The 25058-nt window shown below is 36.3% G+C and overlaps 1 protein-coding gene across 1 annotated transcript in view; it reads right to left on the reverse strand.

Annotated features, from left to right (window-relative positions):
- Positions 1–22982, reverse strand: part of LOC149783041 (uncharacterized) — a 107675-nt gene extending 84693 nt beyond the window's left edge. Inside the window, exon 1 of the mRNA XM_089934636.1 lies at positions 22727–22982. The gene's annotated coding sequence lies outside the window, so the exon portion shown is untranslated. The remainder of the gene's footprint in view (positions 1–22726) is intronic.
- Between the last annotated feature and the right edge of the window lie 2076 nt (positions 22983–25058).

Here is a 25058-nt window from a genome sequence, read left to right on the forward strand (position 1 = left end):
AGTCTCGAGCTAGGCCAATGTGGGGATGTGTGAAAGCTTGCTAGTAGCTTCCCGTGAGTATGTGGTTCTTACCTGGGTTTTCCTGGGTTCTTCCACCAGTCATTCTGACCGCCATGTATAGCTTATCATGCGCTGAAAAATGGCATTAAACCCAAATCAGCAACAACATGAAAAGACAGCTGATATTACCGTCCGGACTGGAAATGTCTGGAAATGTTATACGTACTTGTGTGTGTGTGTGTGTGTGTGTGTGTGTGTGTGTGGGTGGGTGGGTGGGTGGGTGGGTGGGTGTGTGTGTGTGTGATTTGGAATTTTAACGTAGCTTTAACAATTTTTCAGTTATATTGCTACGATGTCTGTAGTGTGACAGTTTATAGTGATGTCTACCACTGTGTCATCATGCCACAGACAAGTAGCTTGATGTCCCACCCAGTCACATTATCTTTACACCAGGCCGACCAGTCCAAACACTAACCTCTTAATGCTGAGCGCCAAGCGAAGCTGCTGTTAGTACTATTTTTATAAGTTTTTGGTATGACTCGGCCGAGAATCAAACCCACGACCTGCCGCATCCGAGGCGGACGCTCTAACTTGTACGTAATTAATAGAAGCTACGAAAAAAAACTTAGTCTACTGTTGTAGACTTTTTTGGCTCTTGATTTATCTCTACTACAATCAATGTATTCTATTTCACAATGGATGGAATAGGCCTTTGAATATCTGCACTTCCTGACCCTGAGATACCGTTTATACAAAAGTCATTTTTTCCCGTTATTGTTTGACAGAATTGCATTAAAATTGATTTAATGGCTGGCTTTTTTATAATTTTCGGGCTAATCAATAAAAAGTAAAATGTACAATACGCATATTAAATGTTAACATATGTTTTGCTACAGAGATAGTTGATGTGTTGAGTGTGATTTGGATTTTTAACGTAGCTTTAACAATTTTTCAGTCATATCGCTACGATGTCTGCAATGTGGCAGTTTATAGTGTCTATCACTGGGGAATCATGCCGCAGACATGTAGCATGATGTCCCACCCAATCACATTATCCTGACACCGGACCGACCAGTCCTAACACTAACCTCTTAATGCTGAACGCCCAGCGAGGCAGCTGTAAGTACCATTTTTTTAAGTCTTTGGTATGACTTGGCCAGGGATCGAACCCACGACCTCACGCATCCGAGGCGGACTCTCTAACCACTAGGCCACCGGAGCGGTCGAGATAGTTGATAAATATGCTTTAAAATAGCTTTGTTAGAGAAAGACCCACTATACGGTTTAAACTAGAATGTCAGTACACGTCTAAAAAAATTCTCTCTGACTAGCTCTTCACAAACATACTTATGAAAACAAAAAAAAAATTGTCACGGCTGCCTGGTACGTGCCGTGAAGTTACGTAAAAATATAAAAGAACCTTAGGAAAAGTAACTTGCGTATCGCAACCTGATTGTAATAAAGACTTCGTCACTGTCTTCGTGAAAAGCGTGAAAAACGACAATTCGAAACTTCTAGGTTATTCTCTCTGGTCTAGCAAAATATGCAAGGAACTTTTCTGAAACAGGCAGAGCAGTCTTGGCGGCAGAAGAAATATTAAAAACCATTCGGACTGTTCATTTTATAAAGTCGTTAACATTCAATGTTGTCGTGGCCTTGTTTGCGTCAAGATGACTTTGCATGTTATTTTCACGTGAATATATTATGAATTCTATTTTCCACTGACAAATTACAGTTATAGCAGTATATATTGTGTATACTTGGATTCTTCTGGACTCGCCTGTGTTTTATTCACGTAGTAGACCTACTTACCATCGCAGGTGCACTCACGTAATTCACTGAGTGTTTTTCGCTAATGGCATACGTACATCAGTCTCAAATGTTTCATTATAGTGTCACGACTCCATAGTTCTAAACTAAGTAACAGGAAAAGCACAACTAGCAAGTTTATTAAAATTAACAAATAATTTATTTCTCCAAGTAAGAAAATGAAAATTTGAGAGGATTTTACAGTATTATGAATTAAATCCATAATAATCCTCAATGTTCTATCACAAGCTTAAACGTATAGAATGTTTAAAATGAGTTCGAAAAATCTTGAATGTGCTGATCCTCTTAATGCTGAGCGCCAAGCGAGGCAGCTGTTAGTACTATTTTTTAGAAGTCTTTGGTATGGTTCGGCTGAGGATTGAACCCACGACCTCTCGCATCCGAGGTGGACGCTCTAACCACTAGGCCACCTGAATGGTCCATTTCCATTGTAATTTTGTTGGTGTAATCAGCTAAGTTGTACCCATTTTTTGTACCCATTTTTTGTTAAGTATGAACCATGGATAAAGTTCAACAATGTCTTCTTCTTACGGAGGTAGAGAACTTGTTGTCTTCACTATTCTCAACACATTTAACACAATTTGTCAGTCTTGTACAGATAAAGTTTTGGTCATATTGTCTTTGCTGTGATATGTATATCTATAATTTGTATAATTTTCTTTAATGACTAAAATTTAGTGACTATCTCAAGATGGATTTCGTACGCGCACAGGTTCTATTTTAAGATATCAAAGTACGTAAAATGTTTCACAGCATATGTAAGTAGATGCTTACATATTTGTTAACAACAGTTACTAGTAACACAATTATTAGTAACATGTTTACGAGATTTGTCCTTTTTTCCCCCATTGGAAAGGTCGGTAAGGTCGAATCTTAGAAGAATTAAATTAATTCGTATTGGAGGAGTTAGGTCGTATGAATATGTATTTTCAAATATTAGATTTAGTAGTAAGATCTGTCCCGTGGGAAATATTGCGACATAGTCGTAAGATTCTTGAAGGTGTATATAGGAAGAAAACTGAGCAATCATATTTTTGTCCTACTTTGGAGTCATTCTTGTTTCATGTGTTCCTTTTGTAACATCACGTCTGCAGACGTATTTTTTGTTTTACTTAGGTATTATTTAAGAAGAAATACTTTTGTTTGGACTGTTCATTGGAAATATAAAGTGCTCATAGGACTAAAATATTATGTTGGAACTAATCTGAATTATTCAAAAGAGTTCCAGACAACGCCATTTTGACAACGTCACGATTTTTGGCAGACCAGTACATTTCCGGTTCTGAAATATGCACGGATGTTTTCATTCTTTTGGACTTTAATAAAACTTTGTCCTGATTGTTTTTGATTCACTTCACAACAATGTACGTTCCTCTCACATTTTCGTTTAAACCTTTTATAACTCAATTATTTGTTAAGTTTTACAAAACTTGTTGGTTTTGCTTCTTTCTGTGACTTAGTTTATGACCATAGAGCCGTAACAGCTGCATGTACTATTCATAAATAGTCCACAACGAATTTGTCGGGATACGAAATCCGAGGAACATAATCACTAAACATACATCGCACGTCATCCAAAATTCAATGAAATGGTATGTGAAAACAGTTCTTGTAAAAGTCTTCGGTTAAGCTTACAGTCATTGACTTCCTTCCGCGGAATTCGTTGCAGCACTAAGGACAAAAGTCGTGGCATGATAAGCTTTATATCTATCTAGCATTTTGTGTCTGTGTTAATCTTTACCAAGAATCAGTCTTCTTATACTGTGGAAATAGCAATAGTTCAAAACTCGAGCAATAATTTTGAGTTTACATGTCACCTGCATCTCGACAAACTCTGTAAATAAGTTCTTGCAGCTTCAGATGTAGATCACGTATAAGCTCATTTACGCTAATCATTGACTTGAATGTCTCTCTTTTTGAGGAATTGTCTTACGTTTGCCAAACGGTTCTTGTTGGTACTAGATTAGACACTAACACACTTCAGGCAGTGAAGAAATCTCTTCTTGAGGCTATATATCTTTGAAATGTTTGTTTCCTTGTTGTCTTTGTCATCTGGAATTGTGTGTGCCAATGCCACTTTATTAGTAGAATTCGTGGCATCCAAATTCTTAATTTTGGGTAGCTGGTCAATGCCTGGCCATTTTAATACTTTCAAAACAATTAATGCTGTTATAGTATTGAGGCTGAGTTGGTTAATATGTCAATTTCATAAAGGATGTAATTGTCTTTCGCGTTTCACTTGAAAATATTTGAGCTCCTTCCAAATGTGCTGCCTTAGATGATGAGGCAAACTATGGTGTTCTCTTCTAAAGCATGCACTTGGATAGTAGTCATGCCCTATGAAATTAAGGGATTGACTGCACGAAGACTATCTGGCATATTCCACGAAAACAGTGTTCTCTTAGTCTCCAACAGATAGATCCAGCTCTGGCTAGCACTTTGGTAATGGGTATTCTATCCAGATCTTTTGGCCATCGTTTGAACGTCTTGAATCTACTGTCAATGTCAAAAATGCTAGGCAAAGCCACATAAACGTGTATTATTTGACATGTAGATCGCGATGAGCTAGTGGTATCCAGAGTGATTTGCGAGTCAATCAGTGACATTCCACGATAGGTACACGCATGGCTTCACTTTTATCTCTAAAGCTGAAAGGTCATATCGTGCTGCATTGATTTGTCTAGTAGAGCGATAAGGCATTCAAACGGTATCGCTTTAGATGATATAGGAAAAGCAAGGTCGTAATGCGTCACTGATGACGCAGAGTATAGCATCACTCTGGGTGCAAAGAACATCGCGAAATGTACAATCGATCTAAAGTTTTCATATAAAAGTTTTGATCTTGCACGGACTATAAAGCTTCCTGCAACAAATCAAGGTTGATTACTTGACTCCATTGATAGCCGAGTATCAGTACATTGACTTAACATTTCACCTTCCTTCCGCAATTTATAATTCAGAGTTTTCCTCTTTTCTTCTTCTTCGCACTTTCATTTTTCCTGTTCATGCTTTTGTTGAGCAACTGCTTCTTCTACTTCTTTCTATAGTTGCAAAAATCTGTCCAGTTCTTCCTTCTGTCTCTTTCTGAAATCATCAAATAACGGTAACGAGGGAGAAGGATGTGAAGATAGTCCTACCCTAGCAGGCAACAATTTTGGAGGAGACTACAGGAATTCAGCCAAACATAAATTGGAGTCATATTCTTCCAAAAGACGCGTACTGGTTCCAGCTGCAGTAGAAGTCGTAGTCATTGTACAATCGCTCCGAGAATACGAGGTATCCGCAGCAGGTACATCCCAACATAAAATACCTTCATTGTTTCAGCCATAAGTTTATTACTTAGACTGTTCAGCTAAGGTAAACCGTAGGGATACTAATATACCTAAATATGTTTTGTTTTTACTGAGCTTTTGTAATGCACGTTTTAATTGATGGAGCATTTCAATCGGTTTCAATCCTCTCCAAGACAACAGCGCATTGTCCCATGATTTTACTTGTCCTCAATACAACTCGTGCAAGATGTGGACTAGTGTAGATCCATCGTTTCCTGCATGCTGTTCAACCCGGACTACACCAAGTATGCGAATGCATCATGGATATTACCAGAAAATAGACACCGCGACATGGAAAATATGATATTTTTTTTGAGAGGCAGTGGTGTCTTAAGCGACGAAATTTGAGAAGAAAAAGACAGGCTAAGCGATGTCACTTATGCAAACCGCCTTTGGTGAACAAACCAAAAAGATCCTTTTCATGGCCAACTGGATCTCTAGCAATGATGCCAATACATTTTGTTTTATGTTTTGTGTATGTATGTGTTGTGTATGTATTTGTCTTTCCCAACAAAAAACAACCTAAAACCCCTTTTCTTGTGATATTACGAGTGAAAGGTATTGTAGTCCGTCCATAAAAACATATCCTTGTGTGCTATACTATGTTTGTGTGTTTGTAAGTATAGAGTTCGTGTATAAGCACTCCTACCCTTTTCGTTAGAGAGTAGGAATGTGTGTTTGGATTGTAATAAACAAGTGGGTGCTGGATAGTACATATGATGTGTCTGGATGGTAATACGAATATTGCGTTGGATAGTATATGTGCTGTGTTTGGATTATAAGAAAACTCGTGTTGGACTGGAGAGGTGTATGTTGGATTGTAGATAAAAATTACAATTACCTCTGTTATTCCCGTTTGTCCCAATAAAATTTCTACCCCTTTTCCATTAACAATTTTAACATGACCATTCCGTTTGTTCCCATACATATTTTTGTCCCTATACATACCTGTGTTCTCACAATACCATTTCCATGTTAAACCTATTGAATTCTTTGTTCATTTGATCCCTTAATGGTACCCGCATGTTAACCTATGGACTAATGTTAATTCCCGTGCCGCGTCAATACGGTCATGTAACTACTTATGTCACATATTTCGAGCATCTTGTGCAAACGGTTTATTTGCAAGCAAAAGAAATATCGTCAGTTAAAGTAGGGTTTGGAGATGGAGTAGAGCTAACAACAGTAGCCCTAATTTTGAGTCCTATAATCCTTTTATAAGATTATTGATACAAACAAGATTTCACAACGTAGCTAAAACACATCCTTGCCCAATGTCGCGTTCCATTAGAAAAGATTTGTATTCTTATTCGTTCACAAGGACACTGCTTTGAATATTTTATCATGATTCCGTAAAATACACGAACAGTCTTCCATTGAATGCTTAGTTTATTTAGTTTTAAAAAAATTCCTTCATGATTCACACTGTTTAAGGCCTTCTGAATATCCAAGAAGGCAACACACATCCTGAAACCTAGTTGAAAAATGGAAAATACAGATTCGTGTACATTGCTGTGATATTAACCAATCCCTTTTAAGACCATTTATGTTCGGCGTTAGGGAAGCTATACAGTGTTATTGCATCATCTAGTTAATCTATTAAAAAAACACATTTCAAATAAAGGCAACAAGGAAAAAGCTCTTTAATTGTCAGGGTCACTTAGATTTCGTTTTACCTTTAAAGCCCTAATAACACCGTTACAGGCAAAAAGTAGAATATGCCAAATTATCGGAATACTGAATCTTGAAAGATATTGGTCCTAAACATCGTCGAGTTCCATTAAAACCAGATAGATAAGATCGACAATTCATCACATTATGAGTCATGTAATTGCTCCCTCGAAATGAGAAACCCTGACATTTTCACATGCGTACGTATTAATCCGAATCTTATTTTTATTTAATGCACGCTTTTTCTTTTCTGATCCATTTAACGCAAGAGGGCTTGTCTCTCTTCATCACTCTTGAATCAATTTGTGCGCTACTTGATAATATTGTTATTAGATTAGACACTAATGGAATTTGTCGAATGTATCACATTACTACTTTTTGAGCTCTCCAGAAAAAGAACGGCATTACGAGCGACTTTGTTGACTTAATTAAGGGGTGGTACCTCTTAATTCTAAACTGAATATTGGAACGTTGTTTAAACCTAACACCTTGATCATTTCAAAGAACGGTTTATGTCAGCTAGCTTGATTAACAAAATCTTTTCCATCCTTCCAAGCTTAAGTTACACTGGAAAAATTGTGAAAGTTAAGATAAACGTCGGCATTGGTCATAAAATATGGACATAGGAAACAATAATTTATAATCGCAAGGATGTAAATCTCATATTACCTCGTTAAAAACTATATTTATGAATTACGTGAGGGTTCCGCCCCCCCCCCCCCCATCTTAATGTAAACGTTAATTGTGAATACAACCAATCTCTGGGGCTTTCCTAAGTATGAATTGTTTAATGACAATGGCTATTTTGGCTAACGAGGTTTTGTTTCAAAAACTGTTTCATCAATAATACACCCATCAATTTGTTCGTGATTTAGAAATGTCTGTGGATTTATAGTACACTTTTATATTAATATCTAGCAAACAGACGAGATTTCATCTGGATCAGAAGCTAATTAACCGTCCTATTTTAATTCAAGGCAGTATTTGTCTTTTGCACAACTTCCTAACGTCTAATTCGGCCGTTTCGTGTATATTTTTGAAGATGGCTTCTTTAAACCTCTAGCGCATATTCTTGAATACTTCATAAATTCTTTTTCGTTTTTGCATTTTTACATTGCTTGTAAGATTCACGGACAATTCTTCGGGGCCTTCCATTTTCTGTCCGCTATCTCTGAAAGTATTCAGCTTTATCGTGAATTTCAGGCAACCAATAAATTTTGTTTGAGGATTAAACGTTTCGACTTCGTTATTTATATCTATATTATGTGTATTATCTTCATAATAATAGTTTTGTCAGGGTCATTTAGTAAATGACAATTTGAATGGTAGGCCCTAATAGGGTTATGCACAATGCTAACTTTGTTCTATTCTTCAAGTTTCAAGCTTATGAAAAAATTATAAGTACAAGTAAACGTCACGTGATGAGACAAGGACACGTGTTCTGGAAAAGGCTAGCGTGATTCGCCAGAATTTAAAGAGCTGATTTGTTTACACTCTGTGTGTGTGTGTGTGTGTGTGTGACTTGGATTTTTAACGTAGCTTTAACAATTTTTCAGTCATATCGCTACGATGTCTGCAGTGTGGCAATTTATGGTGATGTCTAGCGCAGGGGCATCATGCCGCAGAAATGTAGCATAATGTCTTACCCAGTCACATTACTCTGACACCAGGCTGAGCATTCCTAACACTAACATCGTAATGCTGAACGCATGGCGAGGCAGCCGTTATTACCATTTTTATAAATCTTTTGTAAGACTCGGCCGGGGTTCGAACCCGCGACCTCCCGCATCAGAGGCGGTCGCTCTAACCAATAGGCAACCGGAGCGGTCCGAGCAATTTTTAACATTCTGGTGATTATATGTATATATTGAATTTTAAATCGTCGTAGCAAAAGCATGTTTTAACCACTGTTCATGACATTATCAATTTGCATTACAACATTATTCACTTGAGGAAGACGCCAAGATAAAATGCTTCGATTTATACATGATGTGCTGCTATTCCAGTGAGTACGGTTTTCTCTGATCTGGCAATAGGCCAGTTAATATAATTTATACTAGGTTATTTGAAATATTAAGTTCTTTAGGGCATCTATCATTAGAAATTTAAGATAGTGAAAATGCTATTAATAAAGGTATGGGTCATCATCCTCAATCCATTAAACTGAAGCCATTCTGTTAACTAATAACTAATACTAATATTAGCGATTTTATTACCAGAAATTTAATATATGGATGGTACACCAAAATCTGTCGATAACACACACACACACACACACACACACACACACACACGCACACTTTTAAACATACCGATGTTCTTATTCTGAAAGTTATCTAAAATTATTGTCAGTATGAGGACAATTTTTTTTAATGAAGTTGACACTCTTCAAAATAAACTATATGTAGCTTTCGTTACGCCCATATGCCAATGCAACATGGAATGGATGTAGTGAAACATGCTAATATATTAAAAATATTCCAAAAAGAAACCGCAAGAATGGCAATTAGATTGATGAATCAAATTGTCTGTACAATAAATCTGGATGACAACCCTTTAAAAATAAAGACTGACTCATATTTCTAACAGTTTACAAAATCTTTCATCACATTGCAGCCGACTGTTTTTAAAACCAGTTGCCAACATCGAATGGGCGATGTTAAAATCTACTTGTTGTGTGGAGCAGATTCACGGCGGGTTTTCAGAATATTTTATCTTTTCAGGTTTATATTTCTGTGATTCTTAATTTTTTTATAAGGCTAGCAATGAACTTTCCTCTAAATATTTTATTTTTCAATGTTTACTTTCTGAATGGTTTTTCACATATTTGATGGCCTGTACTGTTAAGCTGTTTGCTCCACATATTGAAATGCAGGCGTGGTGCATGAGCGTCACTTACTTTAGCCGTCGATGTGAGGACTTCTTCCGTCGATGTGCATTTGAGTAATCGGGTGCATGCGCGACATGCTTTGGACTGAACTATGTCGAGGTTTCGTAGCTCCCTTTCGCTCGTTGATCCGTACTCTTGACATCCATTGTCAAGTTTAGATGGAATTAGTACGCAATATAGTTTAAAAGTGTGGCTTGCTCTGTCCCAGTCGGTGCTTTAATATTAGAGATCGGGATAATGTTTCGATCACATCATTTTATTAACTCATTGATATGGGCTTTCCACATTAGTCGAGTAGCATGTACAGGAACGTTGCTTGTTTCTGTTTAAATATGACTTGGATTCCATTTAGATATAGTTTTGGTGGGGATTGAAAAGTGACGGACTAAACACACTTCCTTGCCGAGTCCCAGTTTCTATTATGCAATGTTCCTAGTATTCCATTCGGACATTTTCTTTTATTCTCAAGCGAACGAGCGGCTGTATATATTACTGACTTACTACGTCACTTTAACTGGGTAAGTGACTACTCAAAAAACGTCACAGGTAGTATTTGCGCTATAAGTCATAGCAAAACGGTGTCACACATATATCTGTGAAGAAAATATTGAATGAAGTTAATTTTAATGTTTACCAGGGTGAGACGTCAATGGACAACTTGTTGACTAACCAGCCTCAGTGAGGTGTTTTCTGTTTGAATCACTTAAGGCAATGGTCTTCACTATCCTACCGCCCATAACATTCTGTCAAAAGACAAACGAAAACAACTCCAACCACAACTTCAATATATGCACCTGGACATCAGAGAAGTCCAATCGGCAACACTAGTTTAAGGTCGGAAAACCGTCTGCCGGTGTAGTGACAGTAATTTCCTAGGGTACTACCTACAAGCAGTTAGGAGCACCATATAGAAGGGGTGCACAACCCGTGGCCCACGGGCCAGATCCGGCCCGCGAACGTGTTCTGTAACGCCCTCAGGGCAAATTAAAACACAGAAACCTGGCCCGTGAACAGTAATTATACTAAAGAAACTAATGTTTCCGGCCCTCGAGTGGTCTTAGAAAATGCAACCTAGTTGGTTTTAAACACAATCCAGACGTTGCTACATTGCAATATGAAATAAAAAAAATATTTAGGTAAAATGCTTTCATCTTATTCGGAAATAAAATTATTTTCAGTTATTCTTTTGGCAGATTCTATCGTTCCAACCAACCATCGACCCATCTGTTGGAATTAAAATGTATTTATTATGTTTAAACTGGCTAGACGGTAAACTATTACAGACATACTTGAGCATGTGGTTAGTCCAGCATTCTGCACATTTCATGGCCTTTGTCATTCAGACATCATGTCTGTCTCTTTTCCTCCTGATGATGACGTAATTAGTGTGATTGCCGGTGCTTGGAGCTTGGGGGCAACCAGTAAGTTTTCGTGCGGTTTGGCAGGTGGAAGACTGTTGGTGATTATAAAATCCTGTTCCAGTGTAATTCCTCATTAGGAGGAGTCCGTTGTTGTTGTATTTACCCAAGCCATGTTTGCCAATGACAATTAACCATATCTGGTGTCATGTGCAAACTCTAGGATTGACATCACCAAGTATGATTCAGCCTAGCAGACGACCACAAGACTAACAAAGTGCCCCAAAAACTCAATATCTCCGATGTGAAACATACAAAATATGATAATGGCATTTGTCGACGAAGTATGCAGCCAACTCGAAACAGACGATACGAAATATCGAGGAAAACTGGAATCCTACATAAACTTTGTATACTCAACTGCATCCAACATCCTCAGTCCCACCGCACGTAAACGTTAAGATTGGTTTCATGACAATAATTCTGCTAAATGAGACATCTGCATGAGAAACGTCAGCTACAGAAGGCCTGTTGAGAAGGCAGCATTAAATCTACGAATGCAGCCTTCAATAACATCAACAGGATAGAATTAACAAGAAGAAATGGGATACTTGGGAGCCAATCTATGAGGCAGTCATCAGGAAAAAACACCAATATCGACCGTTGACAGCGCCACACTGCATATTGAGTAAGAAAAGACATGTTGTCAAGTGGCAAAGCACCAGGAGTTGTATCAGCAGATGTCTACAAAACTGAATGCTCTAACATGACAAAAATTGTCTGAACTCTTCCAGCCAATGTGGACACTGAGGGAACTATACCCCAGGAGTACAAAACTTCATCCACAGTCTTCTTGTACAAGCGGAAAAGCAGCAGACCATAATGCGACAACCAATATGGCATCTCCTTACTGTCAATAGTCGGTAAAATACTAGCCAAACGTCTGATGAATCGCCTTGGAATTTGGCAGACGAAGTTCAAATGTGTGGGAATGCAGAGGCACTATCCTACAAATAAAACCTAAGTACTACAAAGCCATTGTATTGACGACCACGCTGTATGATACGAAACCTGGATCATGTACAGACACTATGCCAAGAAGCTGAACCATTTTGACACGGGCTACATGAGGAAACTCAGGAGGATAAAATGGCATGCCTGTGTTTCTCTCATGGACAGACATTTTAAGTATCCACACTGCTGATCAATCACAGATAACATCGGCAGGCCACTTAATACGTCTATAGTGTTATGTGCTTAACATTTAGTTCGAGATACCAACGAAAATGAAATGAAAAACTTATAACAGTGTAATTCTATATGTAGTTTTTTTTCTTCATATGACGCATGTATTTATGCATATATATACTTGTTTGCGCGTATGTGTGCGTGCATGCGTTTATCTATGACTGATTGTCTAAATGACTTAGTTACCTCTACAACAAAGAGTATATCAGGTTGCTAAGATACATATTATACATATCATAGGATTATGAGACACATCATAGACGAGAACGCAAGCATGATATATAAATCGTCAACTAATGCATTTACAAAATGAGATTTATAAATACAGAAAACCATATAGAAATCTCTAGGAAATAAACATAAACAAATACATAAACAAATACATAAACACACACAAACAGCTGTCATACAACAAAATTTGCGGATTTGACAAGAAGACTTTGGCTTTTAATTGTTTATTTTTAATGTTAATTTACTACTTACTTTTTATATCATGTTAGAGCATGTTAGTTGATAGTAGGGCACACATTTTATTGTAGAATGAAGCTATGCTGTTTGCGGTCACCAACATGAGCCTATCTGATACATCATCGTCAATAGACGACATGCAGTCAACCCTGCTTCCAAGAAGTGTCTCCAACAATATATCTTCTTCTTGATTGAATAAGTTAACCCCGTCTCTCACTTCTAAAGAGTCAATCACTCTCTCAAAGAAAACGTTTCGTTCCTCAAGCAGTATTTCGCAGCCGAAAATAAGATGTTTCGCTCTGTCGTCATTCTCTTTTCCACAGAGTTTGCATACCATAACTTTACCAACAGGCATGATATATAAGAGTATGTATGTATGTATGTATGTATGTATGTCTGACAGACCTGTCTGTCTGTCTGTCTGACAGACCTGTCTGTCTGTGTGTGTGTGTGTGTGCGTGCGTGCGTGTATGTATGTATGACTGACTGACTGACTGACTGACTTTATTTCCTCTTGAAAAGAGATTACATCAGATTAAACAAATTCATGATAATACAAGATCATAAAATAGAACAGAAAATTGACAAAAATACAATAGTAATACTGTGTCAGCTACCGTATTGACAAGACGAAATATCTCAATACCTGCAATTATGCAAATCTGCAATCATTTGGCGGAGCATGGCACTGATCTTTTAACAGTTGCTTGATGATGATAATATTTCGAAAAGTTAATACGTCTATAGTGTTTTGTGCTTAACATTAAGTTCGAGATAGCAATGAAAATGAAATGAAAAACTTATAACAGTGTAATTCTATATGTAGTTTTTTCTTTCTTCATATGACGCATGTATTTATGCATATATATACTTGTTTGCGCGTATGCGTGCGTGCATGCATTTATCTATGACTGACTGTCTAAATGACTTAGTTACCTCTTCTACAAAGAGTATATCAGGTTGCTAAGATACATATTATACATATCATAGGATTTAGAGACACATTATAGACGAGAACGCCTGTGTTTCTCTCATGGACAGACATTTTAAGTATCCACACTGCTGATCAATCACAGATAACATCGGCAGGCCACTTCGAAGGTCGAACATCAATAATAAACAAAAGAAAATACATACATATAGACAAAGACAGAAAACAAATCCATACATTTACGGACACTCGTTGTATATTGCATTTCAACTAGGTTTTAAAGAAGTGGACATAGCAGTGCACAGAAGTATACAAAGTAGTAAAGTGAAAGTAGTTATGTGCTTTGATGAACAATGTTGTACATAATGGTAAAGCAGAAGATCAGAGTATGTATGTATGTATGTATGTATGTATGTATGTATGTCTGACAGACCTGTCTGTCTGTGTGTGTGCGTGCGTGCGTGCGTGTGTGTATGTATGTATATATGTATGCATGTATGTGTGTGTGTATGTTACGGCGCGTCAACACAATGATGTTTTCACTGAGCCAATTAAACGCGGAGCGCTCAATATGTAAGAACGATTAATTGCATTCAGAACGTTGATTGTGCACTGGAACTATTTTGGAAAATTGGACTTAAAATATCACGTGACTAAAGGGATTAGTGTTATTTTCCAAATGAATGAGTAAACCCTGGCGGAATAACTGAGCGAATAAATTAATCAATAAACACCGACGTCTTTTAGGTAAACTCGTTAATATTAAAGAAAATATTACCTTTCTGATCATATTTGCAAACAGTGAGTTTAAACATTTCGTTTAATGCATATTAGAAAAAGAAAGTGAAAAGAATGTATTCCATGTTCTCGTGCTTCGACCATTGCGTCATGTGACATAAGCTTTTAGTTAATCCGGTGCCCCATAACAACATATGACTTTGTGACACTTAGCTCAAATAGACACTTGTTACTGCAGGAGTAGGCGATATCAGTCAGCTGTTGCAGAGTAGAGAGTAGTTGCATAAGTAGCTACAAGTGATACAGAATCAGCTAGATTTGTATCACCCACAACTATGGACCCAACTTTTGTTCCTAAACCTCTATTTTCTCACTGGAGCAGTAAGTTATTTATAAATATTGAATATTAGAAGGTTAACAAAACCCTCCTGGTCGCACTCCTTGGCCCTTTGAAAAGGACTTTGCACATTTTTATCGATATTCAAGAACTACAAACGAGATTTAACCGTAATTCTCAACATGAATAATCTAAATAGCAAATCTTTGTGCCACAATGTATCGAATGCCTTTGCACATAAAAAGGCAGTAAAATCACAAGAACCTATGTTTACGTTATAGTGTACGTATTACCAATGCGAGAAACTAGCTGTTGTGCTAGCGAAGGAGTTTACCGCCATAATTCAAGGCATATATTTTATATTAGTATACATGCATGTTTTATATTCTTACTGCAGTATTCTATTCTTCCATTTTATATGTGTGTAAGATGTACGTTCAAGATTGGATCTTTACATCTGCTAATAAATTTGATATGCATGATATGGAATAGTGCCATTTCATATCTTCAAATTCCATGTGCATATTTTTAATATTACAAACGTGAATAATTTACATGGCATTCTTCCATTTCCAAGTTTTTCCATTATGACAATTTATTTGACTGTTATTAATCGCTAAAAAAATAAAAATCCGTAACATTTTAGAAGTTCCAGTGTAGCACGGTGACAGTTGGAACTAAGAGTTTAGAGTAATTAAAGTTGGAATATTGTAATCAATGCCGTCTATTGTCATAATGGGCAATTACTGTAATGATTGAATATGAGAACCGATGGTGCTGTTCCATTGATCGCTGAAGAGGCAGAACTATCCCGAGTCCAGTATATTGCAGATTCTATGCTTTCAAGACATAGCCACGGAACCAAATAATCACAGAATTAAAGACACAAGCCCTACTGATTAAAGTACATTTGTCGTCAGGCTTAATTTCAGGACCCGTGATAGCCGGAACAGTGTGGTCTTTAATCGTCGAGGGTATTCATTTAGTACTAGGTAAGGACCTAGCTGAAGATAAGGTTGTGGTTAATCTGTTTATAACTAAGAAGCCTTGTTTGGATCAGAAAATCGATCCTATTGAAAAAGAAAACATAGATTCATACAAATCTTGTGCAGTTACTAGCGTTATGGCAAAGAAAGCCTGAGAACGATATTGATCTGTAAAATATTCCTTTAGATGACACATGCATTGGTCAGGCTTTTGAGAAGGTCATTTTAACTCCTCGTTTGGATCAACCAAAGGGTATTGATCCAAGTGATCCTCTTTTTAACTACTCATTCTCTTTATTCTAATCAGGGTGACAAATGACAATAACACGGAGAAAGATCTTGAGATCTTCAGTTTGTTACAGAGGGCTATTAGGGAAACTGAATCCACAGCAGTATCTGTTTGTTATTTTGTTAAAAATGGGGTCGTTATGACGAAAAGGAAACCACCTGAGGTACCTGTTGGTGACGAGTGGTCGGTGAACTATCTAATTGTAGTCCCAAAGTCGTATATAAATTCTTAGTTTAGCCAATGAAACTCTTTTGGCTGGTCATGTAGGGATCAATACGACTTATTACAAGATCTCGGCGGATCACTTTCATTGGCCAAAGATTAACAGTAATATTTGTAAATAATGCAGATCTTGTCACACTTGTCAAATGGTAGGAAAACCCAATCAGAATATACCTAAGGCTCATCTACAACCTATTCTTGCATTTGAAGAATCATTTAGTGAATAATGGTTGACTGTGTTCGGTCCCTTACCTAAGACCATGCCAGAAAAACAATACTTCTTGACTATAATTTATATACTCAGATTATTTCTTCACTGGATATACATAGTACTCGTCAAAATCAATATTCTTCGAAATAGAGATTGGATTTATAGTGAAAATTCAAATCAGGATATATTCTTTGATTGTACTGTGATCCAACGAAAAACTTTTGGCAATCATCACTAAACGGGCCACCAAAGACACACCAACACTTCCAGCGTTGGATTTAATTTAGATTTCAAAGAAAATTTATTCAGTGGTTAAATCATTAGGACTTGTGTTAGTAATTCTGTGATTACTTGGGACTTAATTTGCAATACCGTAAGTTCCTCTTTTTACATTTTCCCTTTGTATTCTATGGAAATAACAAAAGTTGTTGCTTCTCACTCTTTTCGATTACTTATTTTAAGACCATAGGGTCGATTAAAAGGTCATTTGATACCACCAATGTGAGTCTGAGTGCCTTCATGGATTTAATCTCCTTACAACAGTTTGTTGTAAATAACAGCAGTCATTCTTGATTTCATTTAGCTAAAGTCTTGCTTAATTAGTCACTTGTTGTGTTGGCCGTGAGAGATGTTGATAGTCTTTGTCACACTGTTCAGTTTCTACGCATGGGTTTGGTTTTTTCTTGCTAAAAATTCGTTTTCATAAACGCAGCTAAAGAATGATAATCCACTGCAGTTTTTATTATTTATTAAACTGCTTACACCTCTACTGTTCTTTCTGATCCCAAAATCGCGATAGAAAGAGAGGAATATCTCGTGCTCCAATAATTAGGACCAATTACAGTATGTTCACAGTCATGTGCGACCTCTAGCGAGTTCCCGATGTACATGTCTCTAGTAGATAGATTGCCTAATTCTTGAAAGAAATACTTTCCTCCATAAGATTATCGAATTTACGAAAGAAATACTTTCCTCCATGAGATTATCCAATTCACGAAATAAATACTTTCCTCCTTGAGAGTATCGAATTCACGAAAGAAATACTTTCCTCCATGAGATTATCCAATTCACGAAATAAATACTTTCCTCCTTGAGAGTATCGAATTTACGAAAGAAATACTTTCCTCCATGAGATTATCCAATTCACGAAATAAATACTTTCCTCCTTGAGAGTATCGAATTCACGAAAGAAATACTTTCCTCCATGAGATTATCCAATTCACGAAAGAAATACTTTCCTCCTTGAGATTATCGAATTCACGAAAGAAATAATTTCCTCCCTGAGATTATCCAATTCACGAAAGAAATACTTTCCCCCTTGAGATTATCGAATTCACGAAAGAAATACTTTCCTCCATGAGATTATCCAATTCACGAAAGAAATACTTTCCTCTATGAGATTATCCAATTCACGAAAGAAATACTTTCCTCCATGAGATTATCCAATTCACGAAAGATACTTTCCTCCCTGAGATTATCCAATTCACGAAAGAAATACTTTCCTCCTTGAGAGTATCGAATTCACGAAAGAAATACTTTCCTCCTTGAGAGTATCGAATTCACGAAAGAAATACTTTCCTCCCTGAGATTATTCAATTCACGAAAGAAATACTTTCCTCCTTGAGAGTATCGAATTCACGAAAGAAATACTTTCCTCCATGAGATTATCCAATTCACGAAAGAAATACTTTCCTCCTTGAGAGTTTCAAATTCACGAAAGAAATAATTTCCTCCATGAGATTATCCCATTCACGAAAGAAATAATTTTCTCCTTGAGAGTATCGAATTCACGAAAGAAATACTTTCCTTCATGAAATTATCCAATTCACGAAAGAAATACTTTCCTCCTTGAGATTATCGAATTCTCGAAAGAAATACTTTCCTCCCTGAGATTATCGAATTCATGAAAGAAATACTTTCCTCCCTGCAAGCAAACGATCTTAAACAATTGTGGAGAATTATAAACATAATTAGTAATAAAGATACAGTAAGTGTGATATCCTTATGGCTTGTATTTCTCTGAATCATAATAAAAAGCAAAGCAACTTTGATACGATTTTTAAAACATTTTATCTATTTTAAGCACAACTAATGTAATGACGTCACTCGGTTGTACTTGATTAGACATGTATCATAAACAGCTAATCGCAATACATATACCTATTCTCCGACATTATATTACATATTAATTTTCACTTTTATTGATATAGTGTGATTAACCTTACCAAAAAAAAAAAAAAATGATAAAATTTCATTTAATTTGATTTAAGTCACTCAGCTACTACAAAAGTGTCAGAATATATCCAACCTGGTCACCTAATTCAATCGATGACACACTCACCTGAACTATGCATTTTAAGTCTTTTTTAATTTAAAATAAATCAGTATATGATATATTTCGGTGTTTAATGGTTTTGAGTGTATTCTTGTCTTACTTGTGCTTTTCTTAAATTTTATTGGAATTAAATAAAACTCCAGTTTAGCCATCAAAATCTTATAAAATATTTACAAAGTTTCAAAGTAATCGTATGTTCCCAGTAGAAAAGGGACGTTGGTTAGGAATACATATAAAATACAAGAGACGTATATTTTATTTTAGTGTCAAATTCAGATAAATTTAATTCCTTGCTGGAATGTATTTTTTCTTATTAACAAGGCGTCATTAGAAAAAAATTATTGTTTTTACTAGAGCAAATATAATAAAGTTTGTAACACTTGTAGCTGTGAAATATATTGGACAACTGAAAACTTTTTGTAGACGGTCCAAATCACCCATTTATGTTCTGATATACACTTCACGTGGTATAAATGTATTTCACACTCATTAGTCAATTGACCTATCGCCACTTGTCAATCATCCTTTCGATTAACAAATCAGCAAGGGTAAATTAGACACAACTCGACGAATCGTATACGTCCGCCATTTTCCTCCGAAAAGCGGACTATCGTGATATTAATTTGGCCATCGTGAATACTGAAAGCAATGGTACGTCCATTTTTCTACCGATAATGGTGAAAATGAGTTAATGGGTGCTTTGTAATTCTAACAGTCTATATCCTGAGCTGGATTTATTCATTTATCGAAACATAGACGAAACTTTGGTAAAACATTGTGGTTGCCTGCAGCACGACAAGCTGAACAAGGTCACAAGTGATGGCAATCACCACTTGTATTTATTTTGGCAAGAAAAGTATGTGGGAAATTGTTGTTGTTGTTGTTGTTGTTGTTGTAGGGTTTAACGCCATTTTTCAGCACACGATAGGCTATGCGTGGCGGCCAGTATTAATAGTGGAGGAAGAACCCGGGAAAACCCCGGGAAGAACCACCGACCCACGAGAAGCTACTGGCAAGCTTTCTCCCATACCCACATTGGCTGAATCTGAGACTCGAACCCACGCAGACAGAGATGAGATGGCAGTGATCCGTAACGGAGAGCGCTTTAGACCACTCGGCCACTCGGGGCCCCAGTATGTGGGAAAGCAAGTCCCGTCTATAATTTGAAGAAACGAAATAATAGAAATTACAACAATTTAAAAAAATACAAACGTGTCTAGAATATTGGTAAAGAACTCACCAACTTTGTGCAGTGTTATGCGTATTTTTCTTCTTTAGGAAGCACTGGACATCATATTGCATTATTTCATAGTTTGAAAATGTATTCTTTGATGTTGGTTTTCACAAGAACAATGCTTCATAATCTCGATCTTTCTGACAATGGAGTGCCAACTTTCAGTCACTGAGTTTAAGGAGGGATGGGAGGGGGATAAAAGTGTCATCAGTACTAAAGAAATCGTTTTAGATATTTTTCTTCCGATATATTAAGCTTGTAAGTACATTCATTGCCAATTAAAATTCCATCGCAAGAAGAGAATAGAAATTAGAAAGTATCATGCACAACAGAACACTTCTAAGCAGGAACTATTTACGATTTTATTGCATATTTTTATTCATTTATCTCTAGGCCAGCATAAACCACATAAGTGAAAATTAATAAAAATACGACTGCAAACGAAAAACAAACAACTTTTGAAGTGAGTTTCCCCTTACAGCAGTATATTCCCGCTTTAAATTGATTTTTAATTGACTAAAAAAAACCACGTCGGTTATTACCATACGAACATGAAATACAAATATAAATATTGCCTACTGCAATATAATTCATGTAACTTGGTAATTTTACATTCTTAAGAATAATACAAATCAGTGTTAATAAACATGCAAATGAAATTAAAAGATCTTTGCCAAAAGCTGAATATTTGTCGGAGTTCAACCGGTGGTCATGTCATGTGATTTGATAGACGGAGCGATCTATCTATCATCTCGCATAAGATCAATCGCCAACAGGCCGAAGGGTCAGTTATATTGGAGTGAACACCTGTTGAAAGCTGATATTCAGGAATGACATATTTGTATACCATTAGAAGGGATAACGAAGGACTTAAATGCATTTTGTGAAATATTCACAAAGCAAAGCGTGCTTACACTCATTATTGGGGTTGGGATAGGTATTTATTTTAGTTACACTAAATTTTTCGAGGCAAATTCAGACATAAATTTCATGAAAGGGCAACAACAACAACAAAAACCCATAAAAATGAGACTACTGATCATGGTGATACGTGGCGCGCAGGTTTTACCTTGCATTTTGAAAACAAACGATGCCATTCGGCGTAAAGGTTTGCCTAAGCATATATAATAGTTACACACCAGTTCTACGTAGTGTCAGGAAAGACGCAATGTAATGCGCTTTTCATAGAACGTTGGTACCTAGATTACAGGAATAGAATTACAAATAGGTTAGATATTTAACCAACTGCCGCTTAAACAATCGATTTTGTCTAGTTTCTAAAACTCTACATGAAATTACCAAAAGTCGACATCATTTCAAAACAATTTTGAAAGAATCCGAATCAATGTACTTGTGATTACGTGCATAGGTGTCTTCCCCACGGTAGTGTTCATTTATTCAAACCATAGTGGTAAAACATATACAGATAAAAATGCATCGAAGTAGTTTATGAATAAATTTGTTAATTATTTTGATTTACTATGCATAGATTTTATCAATCCAATAAACAATCCAGCCTTCCAAAACAATAAATATTATATTTTAGTCTAGGCTGCTATGACGATATAGAGACACATACAGAGACAGGGACAAATGCATACTGTTGCGCCTAAACAAAAATCTCACCATGTGTACTTGGGTGCGAGGCGTTTAAATTAGAAACGTACTCCATTTTATTAAAGATAACACGCGAGTGCACTATACTGAACATAGTTATGAACTACACTAAACAATATGGTGCACTAAAGTGAAAATGAGGGTGCACTAAAGTGTATTCGAGTGTACTAAAGTAAACATGTTAGTACACTATGACGAACATAGTAATGCACTATGGATAACAATGTAAAACGCAATGATACAAGCGGTACACGTGGCGAAATTTGCATGCATGTACTAGAGTTGTACGGTACGTCAGCACAATAACGGTTATAAGGAGCCAATTAAACTTAATGTTCTAACAGTGTAAATACGACGAATTGCACAAAATCTTTGGCTGTACACCAGAAATATTATGATAGGCATGTGTTTAGATATCGTCATTTGACTTGAGGGATTGGTGTTGTTGTCTGAATGAATGAATGAATGAATGAATGAATGAATACTCGATGGTGAATCCCTTGAGCTGACGTAATATGATACAGAACTTTACATTTCACATCGTTCACTGAAAGTTTGGTATTAAATTTTATTTTTGTTATCATTTGCTTATTTTAAAAGTACGTAAGATCAAAGTTACACACATATAGGCTCTTCTAACTTCCAGATTAGTGTTCGTCTTCTTATCGTTGCAGTGATGATGATTATGATGACGACTTCCATAATGCTGATGCAAATTATTACCAGTATGGTTATCAAAATAGTTGCAGTTGTAGTTATTATTATTATTATTATTATTGGAGGTGTTTGTGCAGGTGCGAACTCTACTGAATCGGTAGTTCTTTCCGGGGTTTTCCCGGGTTCTTCCTCCACCATTTATACTGACCGCCATATATATATATATATATATATATATATATATATATATATATATATATATATATATATATATATATATATATATATATATATATATGTATGTATGTGTGTGTGTGTGTGTGTGTGTGAGAGAGAGAGAGAGAGAGAGAAAGAGAAAGAGAGAGAATTTACCTTAATATTAGCAATGAGAATTATCCCTGGCACACATTTCTGAACAGCTTGGATGAGCTCCAAGACGATTATTAATTCACGTCAGCAATGACTAACATGAAACTGTCATAAAATCTGGGCATACTATCAATTAATTAGTCATGTTTCTACCTGCTGCATTCTTGATACTTTTTTTTCGTGATTCTTACACCCTTCATTTATCGGTTCTATAAGACAAGCCTTCTATGCTTACATCTGGTGAATATTCCTTGGTGATATCCGCTCCCCCGTGCTACAGCATGTGCACGTGACAGTGCAAGGTATACGATTTCCACTGGGTTAATTGTTAGGTTCCCAAATCTCAATTTTAAAAGAAACAATACCGAATGTACTCTTAAATCAGGTATTTATAAACTATGCGACGACTTTATATGGTATTACATCTTATATGATTGATACCATTCAGGATATAATTGCACATGTACCACCTGGCTCGAAAACATTATCAAACAGTTTTTGTAAATTTTGCATATCTGTATATTTATTAAGAACACGCGGAATGTACGCCTAATTAATGTGTTGTTTAACAATATTGGTGACCGATCATTCAATTGACTCGAGGGTGGGGGTTGGCACCAGATTTTCGTTCCAGTTGGGATATATTTTCGCTTACCTCCAGATAACTACGATGCAACTAATATTATGGATATTTTTCTAACATTGATAGCAATAATATTTTATCAAGCTATCTGGGGGACGGATTTTTTTTTCTTCAAAACTCTCTGCCTCTGGCCCCCGCTTCTTTCCCTTCCCCTTCGAAGAATTAATGATCAGTTAGCAGCCTAGTTTGTGTTGACCTACTTACGGATGAACAATAGTGCCGTCTATTTTATTAATATAAAGTGGTGTTCCGTTCATTAAATCCCATATCATGTTTTTTTTTCTGTAATAATAATAATAATAATAAGCATAATAATCATAATACGAACATGTACTACAAAACAGTCGTTGGTTCGAACCCCGACCGAGTCATACCAAAGACTTACACAAATGGTACTAAAAGCAGCCTCGCTTGGCGCTCAGTATTAAGAGGTTAGTGTTATGACTGGTCGGCCTGGTGTCAGGATAATGTGACTGGGTGGGACATCATACTACATGTCTGCGGCATGATGCCCCAGTGCTAGACATCACTATAAACTGTCACACTGCAGTCATCGTTGCGATATGACTGAAAAATTGTTAAAGTTACGTTAAAAATCCTAATCACACACACACACACACACACACTTGTATTCATATACTTGTGAGGACCTTGACATATGACTACATTTCGAGGACCATAAGAAGGAATAAAAGTATATGTTAGAAAGTTGAAAGCAAGCTTAACTGTAAGCCATGTAATATCTGTATCACTTCCTTTTTGCCGTATATTTTATAAACATTACGAGGACTACTCTTAGTTTACCATCATTGTGAGGACGTCAGTGTGAGGACTAATTGCACACAATCAAAGACTACCATCAACCTGGGAACCTGAATATTTTTTTCTCTTATTGTGCCTGTCCGACTAAAACATGTGAAGATAACTATTTAAAAGCTTAGGAGCTTATTTATCTTCAATTAAAACTATATACAGACAGACATACCAGCTTAAATGTTCAGATCTTTTACAAATACAAGTTTAAGTTATTATGCCGGAAAAAAAAAACACCTCGGGTGATGTTTTACAAATTCGTGACCTCTTTTACTGACACAATTGAAAATTACCATCCAGTTGGGAAATGAGAAATATTATAATTAAAAAATATGCATCAAGTATAGATTGTGTATAATCAAAACTTAAAAATATCAAACATTTCTAAATCGTCAATTCATGATTTAAAATAAGACAATGAGATTTTAAAAAATTACGTAGTCACCAGAGCAACACATTTTTCATAGGTCAGTTTGCCCATGGCAAATTCACTTGAACTGAACTTGCCTTTGGGAGATGTGCGATTGACCCATTATTTTACAACAATATATCACAGTGAAAGTTTAAAAATTAGGCAGAATTTTATAGGGAAGTTAAGAAATTGCGTTACATTCCTTTTACAATTAATTTGTCTTTCATTTTTGTTTATGCCTTAAAACCATATGATGATGATTAAAGTTATCAAAAAGATGTGCGTAAATAGTAAATGAAGATAAATATGGACGTGAGAAGAAAAGGAAGAGTTAGAATCAAGATTTATGCAAGTGTATATACATATATAAATGTATTATGGTTTGAGACAGCTAGAAGAGAGAGAGAGAGAGAGAGAGAGAGAGAGAGAGAGAGAGAGAGAGAGAGAGAGAGTGAGAGAGAGAGAGA

The sequence above is a fragment of the Sinohyriopsis cumingii genome, chromosome 15 (assembly GCF_028554795.1).
Source record: "Sinohyriopsis cumingii isolate HCF-2022 chromosome 15, ASM2855479v2, whole genome shotgun sequence".
NCBI classification, from domain to species: domain Eukaryota; kingdom Metazoa; phylum Mollusca; class Bivalvia; order Unionida; family Unionidae; genus Sinohyriopsis; species Sinohyriopsis cumingii.